Source organism: Sorex fumeus, unplaced genomic scaffold (assembly GCF_029834395.1).
Source record: "Sorex fumeus unplaced genomic scaffold, SorFum_2.1 ptg000047l, whole genome shotgun sequence".
Taxonomy (NCBI): Eukaryota; Metazoa; Chordata; class Mammalia; order Eulipotyphla; family Soricidae; genus Sorex; species Sorex fumeus.
In genome coordinates, this window is record NW_026606104.1 from 13655037 (window position 1) to 13669211 (window position 14175).

The following is a 14175-nucleotide window of genomic DNA, read 5'->3' on the forward strand; positions in this document are numbered from 1 at the left end:
AGGGCCCAGGTCTCTGAGGCATATGTTAATGCAGGAAGAACAGTGGAATCAAAGAGATGTGCCCAGAGCTGGAGGTTCTTCGTCCTCTTAGCTATTTCTTCGACGTTCTTGAAGGCGTTCCAAACAGTTCTCTTCCTCCTGCGCAGCTCGGGTGCCAGATCATTTGTCATGTTGACCTCTCGACCTAGGTACACATAGCTGTTGCATTCGGAGATGGTCGTTCCATTGAGAGCAAATGGGGCGTCAGGAACAAGGCTGTTTCTCACAAACATTGTCTTCGTAAGATTCAGCTGTAGTCCTACCTTTCCACACTCACGGTCAAAGTCGGCCAGCATTTGTGCCGCTTGGCTGATGTTTGGTGTTATTAAAACAATGTCATCAGCAAAGCGGAGGTGGTGTAGTTGCCGACCATCTATCTTCACTCCCATTCCTTCCCATTCCAGTCATCGCATGATGTTCTCGAGGGTGGCACTGAAGAGTTTCGGTGAAATGGTATCACCCTGCCGCACCCCTCTATTGACATCAACCATCACTTCTTTGTAGAATGGTGAGATCCTGGTAGTGAATCCGCAATACAGCTCACGGAGGATCCTGATGTATTGGGCTTGAATGCCCTGATTGGCTAGGGCTTCAATGACCGCTTCCGTCTCAACAGAATCAAAGGCCTTCTTTAAATCAATGAATGTTAGACAGAGCGGCATCTTGAACTCCCGAGAAACCTCAATGAACTTGGCTATCGTGTGGATATGGTCGATGGTGCTGAATCCTTTGCGGAACCCTGCTTGCTCGCATGGTTGTCCTTCATCTAGTGTTCTGCCAATCCTATTTAGGATGACTCGAGTGAACAACTTGTAGATGACAGACAATAGGCAGATCGGGCAATAGTTGCCAATATTATTTTATTGAATTGTTCATGTTTTTCTCATTGGATTATCTCAACATTTCTATCTGCATCAAATTTCAGCATCTATATCTGAAATTTGTTGGTTTTATATATAAATAAGTATATATGTATAATTTATGGATCTATATCTGGATTCTCTATTTTTTCCAATTTTGTTTAAACACTGTGGTTTACAAAGTTATTCATGATTTGTTACAGCCATTTATTCAAATACCAATTCCACCACCACTTTCACCTTCTCTCTACCATTGTCTCCGTTTTCCAAAACATTACTTAAGCCTCCCCCACTGTTGCAGGCCCACATTAATTTATTTTACATTGCTTGTTACCACCAAATGGTAATGAAATGAACAAAAAATATTTCAATAAAGGAAAATCTGTGAAAATTATGTCTCATCGTTGGGACATTAAGTCTTTGTCTGAAAGTTTACTATACTGTTGTTGCAAGTCTTCTGTGCTAATGTTTTTGTTAGTTGAGATGAGTTGGCTTCTACATTACATTTCTATCCAATCTGATATGATTGGTACTGAGATGTTGGTGCTGTAGAGTTTGAAGTGCCTTTCCAGAAAATCCAAATATTTCATTGGGTAGACTAGCTAGAAGCATGGCGGGCGCTGTTAGGGTCTGAATGTGGCTCCCAGGGCTGTAGAAGGGCTGGAACTTGACCCACCCCACCTTCCAAGATCACCCTAGAGGTCTCAGTCAGGACTGGATATCTGAGATTTTTTTTCAGCTTTTCTTTATATCTTTTAAGACTTATTTATGAGCCTTTGGAACAGGGCCAGTAGATGAGCTTACATGCCAGAGGCGATGGTAGATGAGTGTGGCTCAGGTTCTCTATTTAATCCATGGGTCTATTAAATTTTTGTGACTGATATCATATTAGCATTATTATTTTGATTCTAATAAATTTTTATTAGAACTAAATTAAATTTACAGAAATAAAATTTATTAGAAGTAAAAGAATCACTGTCACTGTCCTCCCTTTGTTCATTGATTTGCTCAAGCGGGCCCAGTAACATCTCCATTTTGAGACTTGTTGTTACTGTGCTTGGCATATCGAACATGTCACGGGTATCTTGCCAGGCTTTGCCATGTGGGCGAGATACTCTCTGAAGATACATGGCGAGCTTGCCGGGCTCTCTGAGAGGGGCTCGGCTGGGCAGGCTGTGTGCAAGGCAAACGCCCTACTGCTGTGCTATTGCTCCAGCCCAAATAAAAGAATAAAATAAACTTATTTAATCAGTTTAGGTATATTGTAATGCTAGTCCTATCAACTTTAGTTTCAGATTTTGGGCCACAGTTTGTAATGCTCAAGGGTTACTCTAGGCTCTGCACTCAGGAATTACTCCTGGCAGTGCTCAGGGGACCATATGAGATGCAGGAATCCAGCCAAGGTCGGCCATGTGCAAGGTAAACACCCTACAAGTTGTACGACAGTTCTTGCCCTCAGTTCTATCAACTTTTTTATTTTTCATTTTGGGTCACATCCGGCAATGCTCAGGGGTTACTCCTGGTTCTGCACTTGAGAATTACTCCTGGCGGGGCTCAGGGGACAATATGGAATGCTGGGAATCGAACTCGGGTTGGCCCTACCTGCTATCACTCCATTTCCCTGTTCTACCAACTTTTAAAAATATTTTTGACTGCTTTCACTATCTTATTTTCGAATATGATTTAAAAATCACATTCTATATATGGGAGAAAAGGTTTTGGAAATTTGATTGCTATTGTATTGAATCTATAGATCAAATTGAGAAAAAATAATGTATTTATGATTAGTACTCAATCATATCTTGAATAGAATATATCTCTAACATTTTGGTCTCTGATATCATCATTGAATTTTTTGAACAAAAATATTTCGTTCAACAAAGTCCTGCATGTCTCTAGTTAGATTTATACTTAAATTCCTAATATTTTGTGCTATTATTATAAATAATACATTTTTATTGGCTGGAGCGATAGCACAGCGGTAGGGCGTTTGCCTTGCACGTAGCCAACATGGCCGACCCGAGTTCGATTCCTCCGCCCCTCTCGGAGAGCCCGGCAAGCTACCGAGAGTATCTCGCCCACACGGCAGAGCCTGGCAAACTCCCCGTGACATATCCGATATGCCAGACACAGTAACAACAAAGTCTCCAATGGAGACGTTACTGGGCCCGCTCGAACAAATCAACGAACAACGGGAGGGCCTTTACCTTTACCTTTACAATTTTATATTTTTTACCTTTGCTGACAAATGAAATACAGTTCATTCCTTCTATATGAAGCATTTTTAGCAACAGCTTCATTCATTCTAGTAAGTTTTCAATACTCTTTGGGAATCATTCTTCATATAATTTGTATATTGTTGTGTTCTTAGTCTATTAGAATTTTCTTCTTTCCAATTCCTATGTCATCTTTTATGTTGGGTCCTATTGCACTAATGAGTGCCTCCACTGCAGTAATGAATAGAAGTGTTGATGGCTGTGATCTTGTTAGGCTACTGATTGTAAAGAAAATAGGTTAAAGTTTTATCAGTAAATATCTTGATTGCAATAGGATTTTTCAAATACCATTCATGAATATAAGAACAGTTCTTTCTATTTTAATATTGCTAAGAATTTTTTTCATGAATAAAATTTGAATAGGATCAACTGCTTCTGCATCTATCAGGACTGTTTTATGATTTTTTTCACTTTAATCTGCTAAATATAATAAAGTATGTGTTAATGGAATTTCTAATGTTGAGTCACACTTGTGTTTCTGTGATAACTTTTCTATGGGTTGCATGCATTTTCTTTTTAATGCATGGTGGGATTCTATTCATTACTTCTAATTTGGGACTTTTTTTTATATCATTAGTAAGACTGGTTTGTTATTTGCATTTCTCATATACTCCTTTTCTTCATTATTTTCAATGAACTAAAAATCTCATAAATGACCCAAGAGATAGTTCAAGTGATAGAGCACATGCCTAGCATATGTGAGGCCCTGAGTTTGATGCCAGGCACAAAATGACACCTCTTCCCCTCCCAAGCTTCATTAGTAAGTGAAAACTTACTGAGACTTATGAACACCAGCACGTATTGTGCCTGTAAGATATAATTGCATAAGATCAATAAAACCAAGAGCTGGTTCTTCGAGAAAATAAATAAGATAGATAAACCACTAGCAACACTCGCAAAGAAACAGAGAGAGAGAGCCTTAATAAATCGAATCAGAAATAAGAATGGGGATATCACAACAGAAACTAAAGAAATTCAAGAGATCATCAGAGACTACTTTGAAAGTCTCTATGCCACGAAACAAGAGAACCTAGAAGAAATGGATAAATTCCTGGATTCCTATCATCTCCCAAAGCTGAAGCAAGAAGATATAGAGTACCTGAATAGACCTATTCACATCAAGGAAATTGAAACTGTAATCAAAAGTCTTCCGAAAAACAAAAGCCCAGGTCCAGATGGATTTACTAGCGAATTTTTCCAAACATTTAAAGAGGACCTATTGCCAGTTCTTCTCAAGCTTTTCCAGGAAATTGAAAAAACGGAAACTCTCCCAAACAGTTTCTATGAAGCCCATATCTCTCTAATACCAAAAGGAAACAAAGACACCACAAGAAAAGAAAATTACAGGCCAATATCCCTGATGAACACGGATGCGAAGATTCTCAACAAAATACTAGCCAATAGAATCCAACAACTCATCAAAAAGATCATACATCATGACCAAGTAGGATTCATCCCAGGGATGCAAGGATGGTTCAACATTCGGAAATCAATCAACATAATCCATCATATCAACAAAAGAAAATATAAAAATCATATGATCATATCAATAGATGCAGAAAAAGCATTTGACAAGATCCAGCACCCATTCATGATGAAAACCCTTGCCAAAATGGGGATAGAGGGGACTTTCCTCAATATAGTTAAAGCCATCTACCACAAACCTACAGCAAACATCATCCTCAATGGGGAAAAACTGAGAGCCTTCCCCCTAAGGTCAGGGACGAGACAAGGATGCCCACTCTCTCCACTGCTGTTCAATATAGTACTGGAAGTACTTGCAATAGCGATTAGGCAAGAAAAAGATATTAAGGGCATCCAGATAGGGAAAGAAGAAATTAAGCTCTCACTATTCGCAGATGACATGATACTATACTTAGAGAACCCTAAACCTCTACCAAGAAACTCCTAGAAACAATAGGCTTGTATAGTAAAGTGGCAGGCTATAAAATCAATACCCAAAAATCCATGGCTTTCCTATATGCAAATAATGAAAGAGAAGAAAGTGACATGAAGAAAACAATTCCATTCACAATTGTGCCCCAGAAAATCAAATACCTAGGAATCGCCTTAACTAAGGAAGTAAAGGATCTGTACAAAGAAAACTACAAAACGCTACTTCGGGAAATAAAAGAGGACACGAGGAAATGGAAAAATATACCCTGTTCATGGATGGGGAGAATCAACATTGTCAAAATGGCAATACTTCCCAAGGCACTGTACAAATTCAATGCAATCCCTATAAGGATACCCACGACATTCTTCAAAGAAATGGAGCAAACACTCCTGAAATTTATATGGAACAATAAGCCCCCACGAATAGCTAAAGAAATTCTTGGGAAAAAGAAAATGGGAGGAATCAACCTACCTAACTTCAAGCTCTACTACAAAGCAGTAATAATCAAAACAGCATGGTACTGGAACAAAAGCAGAGCTGCAGACCAATGGAATAGAGTTGAATATACTGACATCTCCTCCCAAACATATAATCATCTAATCTTCGATAAGGGGGCAAGAAAAGTGAAATGGAGCAGGGAAAGCCTCTTTAATAAATTGTGCTGGCAAAACTGGACGGCTACATGCAAAAAAGTGGGCTCAGATCTCTGCCTAACGCCATGCACAAAAGTAAGATCGAAATGGATTTATGACCTCAACATCAGACCGGAATCCATAATGTTTATTGAAGACAAAGTTGGCAAAACTCTCCACGATATTGAAGTTAGTGGTATCTTCAAAGACGTCACGCCACTGGCCGAGCAAGTGAAAACAGAGATAGACAAATGGGACTATCTTAAACTAAGAAGCTTCTGCACCTCAAAAGAAACAGTGACCAAAATACAAAGACAGCCTACAGAATGGGAAAGAATATTCACCAAATACACATCCGACAAGGGATTGATTTCAAGGATATACAAGGTACTGGTTAAACTACACAAGAAGAAATCACCCAACCCCATCAAAAAATGGGGCGAGGAAATGAACAGAAACTTTCGCAAAGAAGAAATCCGAATGGCAAAAAGGCACATGAGAAAATGCTCTACATCACTAATCATCAGAGAGATGCAGATCAAAACAACAATGAGATATCATTTCACACCACAGAGACTGGCCCACATCCACAAGAACAAAAGCAACAGGTGCTGGCGCGGATGTGGCGAGAAAGGGACCCTCCTTCACTGCTGGTGGGAATGCAGGCTGGTCCAACCCTTTTGGAAAACAGTATGGATGATTCTCAAAAAATTAGAATTCGATCTCCCATTTGACCCAGCTATAGCACTCCTGGGAATATATCCCAGAGAGGCAAAAATGTATAGTCGAAGTGACATCTGCAATTGTTTGTTCATTGCAGCACTCTTTACAATAGCCAAAATCTGGAAAAAACCTGAGTGCCCGAGAACAGATGACTGGTTAAAGAAGCTTTGGTACATTTACACAATGGAGTACTATGTAGCTGTTAGAAAAGATGAAGTTATGAAATTTACATACAAGTGGTACTACATGGAAAGTATCATGTTAAGCGAAATGAGTCAGAAAGAGCGGGATAGACACAGAAAGATTGCATTCATCTGGGGAACATAAAGCAACAAAACGGGAGACTAACACCCAGGAAGGGCTCAGATTAGTACCAGGAATTTTGCTCCATGACTTGAAGGCCAGCCACATGTGCTAGGTGAGAAGGAAGCTCAGATAGAGAAGAGAGCACCAAATAAAGGGTGTTGTGAAGACCCTCCCAGGGTGGGAGAGACATGCTAAAAGTGGTCTATAGACCAAACATGACTGCCACTCAATGCCTCTCTGGCAAAACACAGTACCCAAAAGAAGAGAGAGAGAACAGGGAGGAATGCCCTGCCACAGCGGCAGGGTGGGACGGGGGGGGGAGGATGGGGGGTCGGAGGGATGCTAGGACCCATGGTGGGGGAGGATGGGCACTGGTGGAGGGATGGGTACTTGATCATTGTATAACTGAAACCCAAGCACAGAAATTTGTGAGTCTATAAGTGTACTTCATGGTGTTTCACTAATAAAAAAAAATTTAAAAAAAAAGATATAATTGCATAAAGTGTCTCTTGTGTATATTTAGTAGTCTATTCCCTGCCATATTTTAATATAAAAATGATTAATTCTTAGAAAATTCAGAATAGCTATTTTGTAACAGCACTTGACATTCCCTTTGTAAGAAACGTTTTAATTTTATTTTAATTTCTTTAGCAATTAAGGATACTTTTTGACTAGAACTTTGGTTGTATTTTTCTAGAATGTGATCATTTTGTGGGTGTTTTCAAAATTACCAGAAAGTGGCTTGTTTTATTCTTTTACTTTAATAAATTTTGTAATGACCTCTTATTAAAAATTTATTTTCAAAATTCAAAGGACTGCTTTTGTTTTGTTTTGTGGACCAGACCTGGTAGTGTTCAGTTCTTACTAGTGCTTTATGCTAGGAATGGATCAGTCGTGATAGAACTCTGGGGATTATATGGGTGCCAGGGATTGAATTTGGGCCAGGTGCAGCAAGGAAAGCATTTTATTTTCTCTCTAACCCCTCCAAAATTCAAGAGTTTTTTTTTTACTTGTCCATGTTTGCTTTTAGGAATTTTATTTTTTTCTTCTTATATTTATTTATTGAATCACTGTGGGAAAAGTTACAAAGTTTTCAGGTATAAATCTCAGTCATACAATGATTAAACACCTTTCCCTTCACCAATACTCATTTTTCACTACCAAGAACCTCTGACCCCTCCCAATGCCTGTGAGGCAGATGATTTCTACTTAACTTTTCTCTACATTGATTACATTCATTATTTTGACAAATTATTGTTTAGAATTCCCCTCCCCCCCCAACAATCAGAGTTGCTGAAAAGGCATTGTGAAATACTTTGTTTTCTCTAGCTGGTTATGAGAATCATATAATGATTTTTGGATTTCTGAAAAGAGCCATATAATTGCGAGATTGGTTTCTGTATGTCTGGTGTTATGGCTGTGCCATAGAGCCACTCGTGGGGGAGCAACTCATGACCTCGGTACGACATGAGGGAAGAACTGGTACTGCCCCACTTCCCATGAGACTGCAGTTGTCCCGTCACCACCAGTTCCTATAAGCTCTGAGGCGGCAGCCACCTTGCTGCCAAGGGGTAAAAGGCGGAAGGGAGCAACACCTTTTCCCTTCTGGGGAGGCATGGTAGCGTAGTTTAACGCATAGTCCATTCACTTTTCTGCCACAAGCTGCCAGGTTCTGGATTAAGTCCTTTTGCCTCTGGAGCCATGGCCGTGCCGGAGAGCCACTCGTGGGGGGCAACTTGTGACCTCGGTAGGGCGTGAAGACGAGCCGGTACTGCCCCCCTTCCCATGAGACTGCAGTTGCCCCATCACCACTGGCTCACACCTGGCTTTCCAATAAGCTCTGAGGTGGCGACCACCTTGAATGCGGTCCAGATGCATTTCTGCCAAAAACCTCTGGGTTTCGAGATTTGTTTCTGAGTCTCTGGGATCATGGTCATTAATCAGCTTGATCAGGAGCCAGAGAGGCCGTTTGCAGGCGGTGACTCGGGGTATTGTTGGGATGGGGAGGAAGAACCGGTTCCACCCCCATCTGGTGAGGCTCCACGTGTCTCATCACTGCACCCAAACCTGACTGTCCAGTGGCCTCTGGAAGATGGTGGTCACTAGGCCGCCAGGGGGAACAGGCCAAGCAAGACATGAAACCTATTCCCACCTGAAGTGGCCCAGCTCCAGTAACCTATTACAGGAACAGGACACATTTTTAAATCCTTTGGGTTCAGAGATTCGTTTCTGAGTCTCTAGGATCATGGCTGTTAACCAGTTCGATCAAGAATCAGAGAGGCTATGCTTCCAATTATATAGCTGAGCTGGAGTTGGTTTGTGGTGTGTCTCCTGCATACCTAACTTTTGGCCGTTTACTTTCTTGGTAAACTTTGCCCCAATTTTTTGGGGTCTGGCCAAAAGCACAGCAGCAATTTTGGGATATCTGAAAGTCTGATGGTGCCATCAGGCTGCTGATGCACTCGCCTCACAGATAGAGATTAACCTGCTGGCAGCACCATATCCTCCAAAAATTCAAGAGATTTTTAAATTTTACCTTTATCTCATCAATTTTGTTTGAGCTTAATAAATAGTATTAAGCTTTTCTTAAACACAATCGATTAATTTTTGTTAATTATATCTACTATTTTCTATTTTCTTCCTGTTTTATCTATGTGTTTTATTTCATTCTTTTCTTATGGTTTTTCCTGTAGTTTTATTCTAACTTTAAAGCTTAAACTTTTAAAACTCTCTATTGTTCTAATGTCAGCTTTTTAAGAATATAATTTTATTTAAGGAACACTTTAGCAATATTTCTCAATTCTTTATTTTATGTGTAGTATTTTTATTATTGTTCAGTACTTAGAACTTCATAATCTCTTATAATGTTCCATTACAGTATTTATTTAAAAACAAATAAATATTGATTTATTTAATAAATTAAATAAAATATTTAATATTTAAATCAATATTTATTAACTGATACCAGCATAATTTAGCTGGTGGTTAATTTATCAATTCACTTGTCATATGGTTTACTTTATAAAATATTTTAGGTATAATTTTCTATTTATGGTTTTCAAATTTATATTTTCATTTATTTTTGTCTTATTGATCAAGAAAATTGCTATAATCATTGTGTCACAGTGTCTCTCAATGAAAAAATATATATCAGCTTCTTCTCATAGTTGCTCATGTTACTGCTTTATATATTTTAGGTCTCTAATAGAAATAAACACATTTTGAACTTTGTATCTTTCAGGCATGTCAAATATTCTGAAATTACTTAACAATCCTTTTAATCTCTAGTAATGCTTTTAATATTGAAGTCTACTTTTAATTTGTTTAATTATTTATTATAATGTATTAACCATATATTAGTTAATTCTCCTTCCTTTTTAGCTATTAATTTTTTAGCCTAGAAATTTAGGTCAGCCTTTCATTTAGCTGACCTGGGTTCAGATCCAAGCACCACATTTGGCCTTTCCAAGAGCTACCAGATGTGATCCCTAAACACAGTGCCAGGAGAGTAAGCTCTTGTAAACTGTACATTTTATTTTATTTATTCCATCATCTAATTCTTGTCTTTTATTCACAGTTTTCATTCTTAAACTAGAGAGTTTAATTACTTTCAACGTACTATGTCTACCAGCACAAGTAATTTACTTAGATTAATTTCTATTCTATTTAAATCATTTTGCCAATTCTGTTAGAAAGAACTTTAAACTAAAACATGCTTTTAAACATAGTTTCAAGGGGCTTTTTCTCTTAGAGCATATGATTCCAAGTTTAATTCTTCTAAATCAGAATATTTCAAAATGCTTTATGGGTTTGAGCAGTTTTTGTTTTGGACAAGACAGGTAGTGTGACTATGAGTGTCACAACTAGAAGTGCTCAGGTTACTCCTGATTCTGCATTCAGGGATCCACCTGGCAGGGCTCAGGGAACCATTTGCAGTGCCAGTGATCAAACTGCGGTTGGTTTACCTTTTTTATTGTCTCCCTAGATTCAGTGGTACTACTTTTATCAAATAATAAATTGTAGCTCAAATTCATAGCAAGCTATTTAAGATTATATACATTTTATAAGATTACATACATATAGCATAAAATACTAGTTAATTAGAAGATGTGAGTAAAAGTAATATACTCATTACTGCCTTTATCCAATAGCAAATTGGATTCTGCACTTGTTCTGAGTCAGACACTGGGCTTAGCATGGTGCATATAACTGAGAAGAAAAGAGAGAACCCCTGCCCTCATTGAACTTACTTCTGTCTTAAAATAGCCCCAAGTGCATGCTACAAATAAAAAGTTCTGAATGGAGAGAAGTCAAAGCATGAACAGGAGCTGGTGAGAGCTAACAGGAAATCCACAAATTATAAGAGGTGTTAGCATTCAAGTAAATTAAGTTTCAGAAAATAATTTGGGAAATCCCAATCGCATATTGCTGTGACATTCCTACACAGTTCTATATTCATTAGGCCAAATAAGATTCTTTAAAAGACCATAATGTTCTGATAAAGATGAGAATCTAGGGAAATGCCTTTCCCAAGTCTTCTAAGTTATAAAATATCTGTAATAGGATTTTGCATCTGTTGTGTACCCCAAATTATAGAGAATAAAGTATTGTAGTGGTAAATGAACCAAAGCCACAAGATTCTATATGTCACTTTTACCTTAGGTAAACAAGAAGTCTTACAGTGAGTTTGAATCTTATATAGGTATCTCTGTAGGTGATCTTACTTATTTCTGATCATTGGTCACTTTTTGGATGTCAAAAATGTCCTTTTTCTCCATTTTATGCTGCCAGAACTGTAATCCAATAACAATTTTCCCAGTAAGTGCTTCTCACATACCACGAGGGAGCAATTGCTTTGCTGCACTGCACTTAAAAGGAATTTAAACTAAAAAGACACAAATTTCACTTTCTTATCTACTGTGGTTGTGAATATGCTAAGAAAATATTTTAAATTATTGAATTTACATTCCTGTGAGACATCAACATAATTGCAGAGAAGGCACCTTTAATTTTTTTATATACTTATTTATTAATAAAGAAGAACTTTTTATTCATATACCAAAAGATTGGTCCAGTGGAACAAAACAATAATGCAATGAAACCTCTAGTTCATTAAGTGGGAATGCCGGGATTGAATTACTAATTTATGTTGTTTTTAATTTCATGTTATAAATTATACTATTTTAAAATATAAGAGGAAACTGTTCCCTTGGAGTCTGCTTACCTTCAACTCTGACTCAGAAAGTTTTATTTGTCCCTAGAGAACCAGGGAGTAGGGGAATCCACTAAAAAAATTGCAGTTTCACAGGAGCATACCATGAAACATTCATAGACACATTCCTGCATTACAGGAGGCTTAATAAACATAGCCAATCCCTTACAAATACACATGACACTCTAAGATTCTAGAAAGACATTTTAATAAGGGAAAAGATAGAGTTTGAAAGTCTAACAGCAGAGATAGAAAGGATTAGTTTGGTCATACAGCATACTCAAGGACAGGGATCAGTTGATATCAGACCAGCACTTTGGAGGGATGAGGGAAGGAAAAAGAGGGACTGAGTAGAGGGAGAAATTGAGCTGCAATGTATTGTCAAAGAAGATCTCAGTCTAGTTTCTGGGACCTTTGGAAATGGATTGACTTCTCAGAATTTTTTTGAGGAAGTCACCATTTTAGCTTTAACTGGAGGCGAGATTGGAAGCAACATGGCTCTGGGGGCTCTAGGGGAGAGTCTGACCTGGGAAGAAGCAAATCTGTGACATCTAGACCATATAAGAGAAGAGCAGGTGCTGAGGGCTGACAGTTCCTTTAGAAACAAGGGAAATACATCTTGTAATTTTGAAAGTAGGGGTGAAAGGAGCATCATAGTACCTATCATTTAAAGGAATTTAAACATATAAGACAAACAGTTGTCTAAGGACTGATAAATAATTATTTGAGATTTTCATCCACTAAAGGTAATGGTAAAGGCCCTCCCGTTGATCGTCGATTTGCTCGAGCGGGCCCAGTAACGTCTCCATTGGAGACTTTGTTGTTACTGTGTCTGGCATATCGAATACTCTCGGTAGCTTGCCGGGCTCTCCGAGAGGGGCGGAGGAATCGAACTCGGGTCGGCCATAGTTGGCCGCTTGTAAGCGGCCGCTTGTATAGCACAGCGGGTAGGGCGTTCGCCTTACAAGCGGCCAACATGGCCAACTCGAGTTCGAAGCTACCGAGAGTATTCGATATGCCAGACACAGTAACAACAAAGTCTCCAATGGAGACGTTACTGGGCCCGCTCGAGCAAATCGACGATCAACGGGAGGGCCTTTACCTTTACCTTTTCATCCACTAAATGTTATCTTCATTCGTTGTGCAACCATGCCTTTAGTTCTAATATATGATAACATGTTATCAAAGACACATGTTCGCTGTGAAGGTGGGTCAATCACAGGAGGAAAGAAACACCAAGAGCACTGAGCATCCACCACAAAACAAATATTTTATTTTTTCTCTTGTTTTGTCTTAATCAAGCACCGCAAAACTTAAGAGGTGACTGTTCAGATAAGGAAACTACTATTTTAAGAGTATGCAAAATATGTCCAGGATCACATGAAATTTAATGAAAAAGCAGAAATGCAGTTTCTTCTGCCTGTGTCCAAAGTCTATATGCCCTTTCTCCTACAGAACCCTGCAGACCAGGTAAGACAGATAATCATGACAGGGAAAATAATATTGGTCCATATTGCGTGTATTAGTAGCCTGGCAATCCACCTGTGACGTATTCGATATGCCAAACACAGTAACAAGTTTCACAATGTTACTGGGCCCACTCCAGCAAATCGATGAATGGGAGGACAGTGACAGTGACAATGACATAGACAGAGATGAAAAAGTGATTAATTCTAACTGGAAGAACTATCATTGGAGTAGCTTGGAGACAGATTAGGGCTCCCTTGCTTGGAAAGAAGGGGACAAAGAGATAACAAATGGAGAGGGATGTGTGATGGTTAGGGACACAGTGTAATTCATTCTTCACCACTAAATAATGTAATCAATTTGACAACAAACTACGCCATGCTAAAAAGTATTATTTTGAACCAAGGTCACCACAAGCAAGGGAAGCACCTTAACCCCTGTACTGTCTCTCTGAACCCTAGTATCCACTCTTTATAGAAACGACTGAAAAATATGTTAGTAGTGAGTTTCTATTCAGCTAAGAAATACCTCGTTCTTAGGAAGACAACTAGTTATCTTTATTTTATATTTATTTTGGCTAATATTAATTTTTTAAATGACTATTCTGAAGGGGCAGGGAGGGCTCTCACCTGCCCCCTTCTGGGGTGGCCAGAGTGAAAACAGCCTGGCATGGAGTCAGGTGGCATGCATGGTTATGGGGACCTCATTTTATGCTCCCTTCTGGGAGAAGCAGCTGTGAGTTTTGGAGCGTGGCCAATGAGGA